Consider the following 9,838-nt stretch of genomic DNA (forward strand, 5'->3'; position numbering starts at 1 on the left):
TGGTTATTGTTCAATGACAACCTGCAAAGTGTGTTTTATTTGTAACAGTGATTTGTAGAGAATCTTCAGAAGAACAGTCATTGAGTAGAAATGAATTTTTTGTTTGTTTGTTTTGTAAATTGTTCTAAAATTCACGGTATTAAAGTATCATACTAATCTTCTCCATAAGAAAAACACTGTATATGGATATGCAGTAAGGACTCCACACATCACATTTAATTGTTTATTATTTTTTTTATGTATCTTTGTCTTTGGTAGCGTTGGGTCTTCTACCAAACGGAAGGTTGGGGGTTCGATCCCCAGCTCCTTCTGCAACATGTCCCATGTGTCCCAAAGTGGCTCCTGCTGCTTCATCAGTGGCATATAAATGTGTATGAATGGGATTAACTATTGTAATACTGATGGACACTTTACATAGGAACCCTTGTAACCTGAGGTGTAAAAGCGCTGAGATGACTTTTAAAGCCACAAAACATCCCCACTGAACGTTAGGGTTACTGTACATTTTTGAGCAGAGACAACAGACAGACACAGTGAGACAGCTCTTCATACGCACTCTGTAGTTATATCATGAGTGAGTCCCCGTCTGCGTTCACAGCTCTCCTGGGGCCGACTTTAATCAATGCCAATCACAAACAAATTAGCCTCGCCTTAACGCACCACCTCTTTCCTTCCTCGCTGACTACACAGGTTTCCTTCCCCCAACCCATGCACATCAGACGCTTACCACATGGAAACCTTTGATAACACATCCCAGAGGACATACAGTTGGTATGTGCAAATGGCCAAGATGTGCAAGATGTGTTGCATAAAGAATGTTGGCATTTAAAAGCAAGGACATGCATCAAAGGCATATCTAAAGCAAATGCGAGGCATTTCATGTGCCATGACAGTAAAGAAAGCACACGCATTTGCAACATAAAGCAGCAAGAATGTTACCATGTTCAATGAAAAGGTTCATGGGAGGGAGGTGGTAAATTCCATTTCTCCTAAAAAATGTTTTACAGTATTTTCTGTGTTACACTCCCCATTTATAAATCGAAAGCATTGGGTTTTACAGTGCCACCATATATACACTGTTCCACTGCTGAGCTTCATGCCAGAACACAAATGCTAAGCTAATAGCGGGCTGTATGGGAGGTTAAGAACAGGGATTACACATGTTTACAATAGCTTATAGTAACGCCAGAGGAGAAGCTAATTGCAGGGAGGTGTCATGTGCTGTGTTTGTGTGTGTGTGTGTGTGTGTGTGTGTGTGTGTGTGTGTGTGTGTGTGTGTGTGTGTGAAGTAGCGACTGCAAGTACTGAACATGCTAAAGGACAGTATGTACTGTATATGTGACTTTTCCTCCCTCTCTTTGCCCTTGTGTTTGCGTGTGTGTGTGTGTGTGTGTGTGTGTGTGTGTGTGTGTGTGTGTGTGTGTGTGTGTGTGTGTGTGTGTGTGTGTGTGTGTGTGTGTGTGTGTGTGTGTTAAGCATGTCTCATAAAAAGGCTGAGTTACTACGATGTGTGTGAGTGTGCGCGAGCAGTGACTAAGAACTAATAAACCAACAAAACACACCTCAGCAGCATGTGTTAATAACTAGTGTGAGCAATAAAGGCGGGACAGTTTCATCACAAAGAGCCACACACACACACACATCATCTTGCAATGCAGCACACAATATCTACTCATATTCTTCGCTCCCACAGGCACAAAAACACACACGTGCATACACAGGTTTGTACTTGCAACCTATGCCTACACTTAAATGCAAGACTGAAAAGCAATCAGCACAAACCTCACATTTTCATTATGCACCCACACATACATTTTCATCCTTTTAAGTCCTACTACACAACAATGAACATTTTAGTAACTGTTGCCTTGTATTGCTGTGATATTGAACCCATTGATTTGGGATGGGTCGTATTTGTGCCAGAGTGACCACCCGCAATTTTCTTTTCTTGTCCACTGCTGCAGATTTATAGCGAACTCTGGACATCGATCAATGGGCAGAGAGTGGATGAACAACACCAGGAAGCAATGTTTTTGTAACTGTCATTTACAGTATTCAAGTTGGGTGGAGGTGTGTCTGGACGAATGTCGACACACAAAGAATGTTCATGTCAAGTATGCTTAATATATTAGCATGTGTCTACATTTGTAAAGTAATGTAATGTGAGCCTGCATGCATGAGCACATGTGTACAGCAAAGTCCATCTCATTTTATTTCCACCAAGACCTTTCAGGATTTTCCATGAAGTCCAATTGAATTCGGTGTTTTTTTCCAGTTGAAATTCGTGTTCACCTGTCAATTTAAAGAAAATGTTTGTAAGGACAGCCTTACAATCAACCCTGACCCACATGTTAGATCCACAGAGGGAAAATAGTCAAATACACAAAATGGGGTGGTGGCGTTGTTTCTCTTTACCCTTCAATCAATACAGTTGGACTTCGAAGCTTTGAGTTGTCTACACAGTGTTCACTGTGTTAGTGGTGAGGTGAGTTGAGGTGATTCCATCGAACACATAATACTCTGGAAGGTTCATATGAGGATATTCAACTTTTTAAATGTAGTCCCTCCTCAATCCTTACAAATACAGAATGCCTTTTAGTAAATACTGTAGTGTTGATATACTTGTGTATTTTCTTTATTAAGATCCTCCATTAGCACCAGCATATGCATTGGCTATTCTTACTTGGCTATTCTTACTGGGGTCCAACACACATTCACATTCAGTCATATTCACTTCTATACAGTACAATGTAAGAAAACAAAGACAAACAGCAAGACCAGCTCATCTAATAGCATTACCAAAGTTCATACAGAAGAGAAAAAATGGCTAACCACTTCACCATCAAACTACAAAAAGGAATCCAAAGTCCTACTCAAGTCTTAAAAAGTCAGGTCACACTTTATTTTTCTTCATAAGTCTGTAACATATCAATGCAACATAAACACATACAGAAGTGCATCATCAGCAAAACAGTAATAAAAATCCCATGGCCAATCATGTATCCCAAAAAGAAAAGCTCACTCAAATTTCAAAAAAAGGATACTAGGTTTGAACAAAGCAAATCAATTGTTTCCAACCCCCTTCACTACTAGCGATTTTAAGTTGAAGGCAGCAAATGTCAAGCAAGTGTGCTTACCATTCAATCAAATCTTAAGCTCATTAAAACTCACTGACCACATTGTTCCACTGAACCACACACTTGAAGGTTTTTATCCAAAATAATTACACATTCATATATATTCAAAACAAAGAAGAAAGGGAACTAAAGAAAAGAGCAGAGTGAGAGAAAGAAACTCAAAAAATTGAGGATGGAGGAAATTCCAGAAAACATGTTTAGAAAGAAACTGAAAGCAGAAGAAATTAGATAATAGGAAGATGAGAAAAAAAGAGAAATGCATGAAGGAAGTGAAGAAGTAAAAGAGCGGATATGAAGGACATAAAGAGATAAAGAGAGGGATAGAGTCCCTGGTGCTTGTATCTCCGCATTAAATGGTGAGAACTGAGCTCGCTCCCATTGCTCCCTGGCGACCAATCAGTCTTAGTGTGTCTGCAGGGGGGCGGCTAACCGGTTCACACTAGGCTGACACAAACTCAGTGCCCTCACTCAGCCAGCGGACCACCCTGTGAACACACACACACACACACACACACACACACACACATTCATAAACACATACACACACCGGGTGGGAAATCTCCCGAGAGAGTGATTGCATCAATAGATTCAAACTAAGGCCCTCATATTCAAGCTCACTCACGTATCATGTCTGATTAAAACACAGATAAATGAAGAGATGAGATCTCTCTTACACAAACACACACACTTCGCCGACATATCGTATTCTTGGCCCGTCATCTGCCCTTCCTCTCCCCTCTGACACAGTGAGCTTGAACCGGAAGCTCAGCTCCCATTCTGGAGAAAGAGGAGCTTTTGTCTCCAGAACACAGAGGCCTCTGTCTCCGAGCTCTGTGCAGTGTGTGTGTGCATGTGTGTGTGTGTGTGTGTGTGTGTGTGTCTGCGCGTGTGTGAGTGAGAGTGTGTACAAGTGTGAGCTGGGGGGTAACAAGCGCAGATAAAAGTTAAAACGTAATTGAGAATAAAGAAAAAGATGCAACCGAAGAGGAAGAGGGACGGAAAGAAAAACATGAGAAAAGCCCACCAGGATGTTTGTCAGACATTATTTGGACATGGTTATAAAAGATGCTGTCAGCTGAAAAACTAAATGCAAATTAGGGTCGCTGTTTGCTTGGCAGTGGCACGGTGACATCACTGTGTGTGAGTGAAATATAAAGTTGCACTTTACTTTTTCACACCGTGTTTCACTGAGTGGAGAAAAGGAGGATTGTTGGCCGTGTCTAGACGCGGAAGCCGCTAACATGGCGCCTGACTGTCTCGCTGTCGAGGTTAAACAAGCGGCGTCTTTCTCTCTGACGGGCCTTGGAAGAGGAAAAGGGGAGGACAGATTGTCATGGTGCTTAAGAGGTGAGGGTGGGCTGCATAAAGAGTGAGACATTTTGTAAGAATCTGGGTGATTTTGTGTTAAACAGTCATATTCACCCTTTTCAACCGCTTTATATGCTAGAATTTTGCCATAATAAATTAACTACAGAAATGTTTCTTACAGATGGAACAGAAAAACAGGTTAATACCAATAGATTTTTAAGTAAGTGTGAAACAGAAAAAGAGATGATTTAACAATGCAGATTTGATGGGCATCATTGATTATGTTGGAGGCTTAAAGACACTCGCTGTCATCACTTCCATTCAAAAAAAAAAAAAAACTCGACCGCCCGCCCGTCTGATTTCAAGACTTGAACTTTCCCCTTCTTGCCTAACTCCAGCAGACTCCCTTGAGCAGCGGATAATATGTTGTAATCTCTTTTTATCCCATCCCTCTACGGTGCCCGCCCTCCCTCGTCTGTTAGCTGTAAGATATTACTCCAGCACGCAAGCAACCTTTGACCTCCATAACACGTTGGTTGTCCAGCTCACCAGCATTCTTTTGGCCTATTAAAGGAAACCAGTGTCATTTACTACAGGCTGGAGTTCATGAGTCACACGAACTTTAGCCTAGATTTAAAGTAAACAGAAAACACGTATCTCACACAGACGCGTGTGTTGTTGACAAAGATAAACAAATAAACAAGACCTGAAATGCCTGAAGTCCAGAGCACTGGAGTCTTTACTGGTGGCCTGGATGGGATTGTTAAAAAAAACATATACCTGAAAGGGGCAGGCACAGAGGCGTGGCATGGGACCTTCTTAAAATCTGATTGACAACCTCAAAATCCTAAGCCATGATTGGCTATTTGCCTTGTCCGAGTTGGGACTTGTGTTAAAACATATCTGGGCCGTGTTGAAACAAGCTGCTCGTAACTTTCTTGCATTTCAATGCATCACATTTTCTATTGTAGGATCTCTATCCACAAATCTTTTATTTGTAGTCCTTCATGAACCTGAAAATACTTATGTGTCCTCACAGTTTTAATTTTTTTTTTTTTTCCCACATACTTCATCCCAACCCTGCATAAATCAGTGCCCCTGTTTGGCCACCCCAGTCCAAAAAGTGTCAAACACTGTTTAATGTCAGCGATTTTCAGTTCAAGGAGATTTAGTCATCAACAGAGCCATTTAAGTAGTAGTTTTGCCCGTACAAATGAAAAAGTGATAGTGTCTGCAGTTGAAGTTGGGTCGTTGCATTCTTCTGGTTGCACTCACCGCTTTAGTTTTTCACAAATATTTTATAAAATATTTTTATAAAATATTTTTAAAAAGGAGGAATTGGACGAAGGACAAAAGTACATTTTCATTAAGTATATTCTCTGAAATATTCACTTCTCGTTTTAGCTCCATAGTTAGTTCTCTGTGTATTATATATGTCCCAGAACGTCTCACCTTCAATGTGATAATTACAAAGACTCCACCTCCACATCATAGGTGGTGACAGTGGCCCTACAGGGTGGAGACGGGATCACTGACGAGTGTATGAACATGTCTAATTGTATTTACCGTAAATTCCGTACTATTGAGCGCACCTGGATATAAGCCGCACCGGCTAAAAATAAGTAAATAAATGTATTTGTACATATATAAGCCGCACTTGATTATAAGCCGCAGGTGTCCACGCTATAACAAGAGCTATTTACACAGACGTAGGCTACCGGTAACATCCGCAAATACTGTAGCGTCCGTACGGACGTTAAAGGACGACGAGAGCGTTCAAATAATAACTTTTAATAACCCGATCACTGTCGGCCGTGACCACGCCGTTTACAGCAGAGAGCAACACATAACTTGCCGTAACAATCCAACTCTCTCCCCCAGCGTTCTCTCATACAGCCACTCAACACGTTCTCGCTGGTGCATTCACTGACTCTCCACATAATCGGAATTATGAACACATTATCAACTACTGACTTTACAACATGAACCGTTACAATACGAAGCCTAGCCGACGGTGTCTGTAACACGGCTGATGAAAAAGATGACCGTAATATATTTCACAAGAAAAAGTCCATCCATTCACTGCCTCAGAATGACTTCATTACTCACTTCCTCAGTCTCTGTTGTCGCTGTCAGTGTCATCTTAACGTGCAGCAGCTCTGTTAGCTTCTTTGACAGCCAGGTCGATCGCCTTTAACTTGAAAGCTACATCATATGTATTTCTCCGTGTGTTTTCCATCATGAGGGTGCGTGCATGAAGCGCAAAATGACTGATATTAAGATCCGACGTGACGAAGTCAAATGTTTTTGCGGCAGAAGCTCATTGTCCCCCCATAAAAAATCCATGCATTAGCCGCACCGGAGTAGAAGCCGCAGTGCTCGAAGTGTGAGAAAAAAGTAGCGGCTTATAGTCCGGAATTTACGGTATATGTGGAACCTCTACTGTTTCTTCACATGTTTTGCTTAAGACGTTTTCCTCTCTTTTGCTCTGATTGCCCATCTAGCATATGATTCTAGACGGACATATCTTCTCTGACACTGGATACAGTATCTGTGTTACAGAGAAGGGATCAGTGCACATCCAAACCTTTATCCTGAAGCGCTGTTTGGCCCCTTCAACTGTTTCAGATTCTTCTGAAAACCAACCAGACAGAAGCTATATGTGAAAAACCTCTTTATGGCCCAACAATGACAAAAGACTGGACATCCTGATGCTGCACTTACTGTTGTTTGAGCACAAACTAAATAAACTGACTGGGGAAATGACACTGTAATTTCATTTTAAAAGTAAAAGAAAGAACAAGGACAGCAAAACCTCAAGATTTCAGGGTCATGAGCTCAGCAAGTTGTGTTTTTATTTAAACACCTGTACAAATTACACTCTTACTTGCAAGTATTTTTCACGCATGAACAGAATTCACCATCTCCAAGAACAGCCTTTGAATACTCTGTTACAAACATAACCAGATAAAAGTTAAGTCAAAGGGATACCATTCATACTGGATGAATGTGTTTTGTGTAAGACTGCTTGCAGCTTATTCTTCCTCTTGCAAAAGAGTAGTTTACAAATAGAATTAAGCTCCCAAAGGACTGCAACTGATTTATTTTTAGCACACGGTTGACATGGCTCATTCAGCTTAAAACAGTCGATTTCAAAAGATTTTGATGCACAAGGCCATGGTTTTAGTATGTGCAAAAAATAACATGGATGCATGTGCATTCGTCCTAAGTGCTTTGCCTGCAAGTCTCCGACCATTTGGGTTATCCCATCATTCGGAAGGCTTATTCTATGGTTTTACATGCATAGTTTAGCAGCAGGGTGGAAGCTTCCTGCAGCTGAGTAATCAATAGAATTGCTATAGAGGTGGTTGCATGACACAGCACATATGCAGAGCAGCTCAAGCAATTTGTCGATAGTAAGGTTGTAAAATTCGTTCTGCTGCTGCAGTCTTTAAGTCTGGTTTGATTCTTTCCAGAGTTCTAAGTAGTCAGAACTATGCATGTACAGTATACAAGCAGGGAGAAACGCATGTCCAGTTGCTTTGCGGACAGCAGTATACAGTATGCTACGCCCACATGCCCCCACCAGTCTGCAGTAGACTTCCCCGCATTGCCCGAGGGATGTGACTCAGGCCATTTGTACAGTAAAAGCTCTCTCTTATGTGGCAGGAGAAGAGAAAAAAAAAAACAGACGCACACATACACTAAACCCTTTACCATCTGGGACTCATTTCCCGCCATCGAGAACAGCTGTGGCCGAAGCTTTCATGTGTTGTGGTGGGCAGGCAGAAGAATGCTGGGCGAACGGCCCTGCGCACTCCGACAGAAGGTAAATTACAGGGAACTGCATTGCGCCATAACTCAGGAGAAAACACAGCGGCCACTTTGGCGTTTGGGACCAGCGTCTGCAGTGAATCCTCTCATTTTTTGACATCTCTTAACCCGCTGGTTCAGATCTACAGATGTGGTGGTAGAGTGTGCGTCTGTTTTAAAAGTGCATGCGCACTGATTACATAAAAGGGAGCTAATTTTGCTTCAAATTTGAATTGCTAACTTTATGTACTTTATGTTTGTTTATATACATTACACCTATCAGAAGGTAGACAGCATTTGACAAAATAAATTATGTACAATGACATCTGACTTTGTGTTTTGTTAAGGAGATAAACTAGACTAGATTTTGTAGATGGCAGTGGATGTTCCGTTAAAAGTCCATCCGTATAAACTAACCCCATCCATACACATTGATAGCTGCACCTACACAGCACAAACCCAGACGAACAACTCTTCCACTGACCCACAGGTGCCCACATAAACATCCCAACGTTGATCAACCATTCCCAACTATTTGCAACAGTGATGAGGAAATAATGTCTATCAACAGGCAGAAATTTCAACAGGAGCAGAGTCACGTGTGAACAGTCAACTACCATGACCTGTTATAAGATTAAAGTTATGTTTTAATATATATATATACTCATTAGAGCCTCTATAAAGGGAACTCTTCATACAACAATCAGGAAAGGGGGAAGTGTGAGGTGGGACACAGGTGCAGACCCAGGGCTTTCTTCAAGTTTTCAAGGAATGATAACCACAAAATATAAGAGCGATAGATTGGCGAGGGAACAAAGTAAACTAAATAATGCACCAGAATTGATGCCAAGCAGTTGACTCGAAACCAAATTGTCCAGGAGACCAAGAAAACAAAACCCAAAGGCTGTCAGGGAGGCCTTAACACTCAACACAAAAGACTTGAGTATGTCAACAAAAAATACCCAGAACCCCAAACTATTTACTGAGACACTAAGGACTCAAATACACAGAAGGTTATTTGTTTGTGTTTCTTAACACAGAGACAACTCGAGCCAATGCAGGGAGAAGCTCTCACTACCTCTGAAGGTGAGATAATGAGTTAGCCGAGAGCGCTGAAGTCCAACAGTATATATAAACTCCCCACACCTGGGCTGAATCAAGATCAATCAGCCACAAACACACCTGACTCTGCTCTGAGGCGATTCAATCACCAACCTCAGAGAGAAGCTCGAGCGTGCCTTCACATACAACTGTCACCCAACTTAAATGACTTTAGTTTGTAGGTATTCCAGTGAGTTTAAAGCTTCTTAAGATCCCCTAAATGTTGTTGAAGAGGCCTTTTTACTTCATGCTGACAAGAACACGTGTCAGCAACAAACATTTAATCCATGTAATATAAACTGTACTCACTACCGGCAGCTTCAATCAAATTTTCCAAAACACAGAGCACACGAGATTGAGACAGAGAGCTTGAAACAGTCATACACACATCTGTAGAAGATAAAAACCAGCTATTAGCATGTCAGGGAGCAGGGCTCAAGTGCACCACTCAATACACACAGGAGATTGCAAGCCTCAGC

Source organism: Symphodus melops, assembly GCF_947650265.1.
Source record: "Symphodus melops genome assembly, chromosome: 22".
Taxonomy (NCBI): Eukaryota; Metazoa; Chordata; class Actinopteri; order Labriformes; family Labridae; genus Symphodus; species Symphodus melops.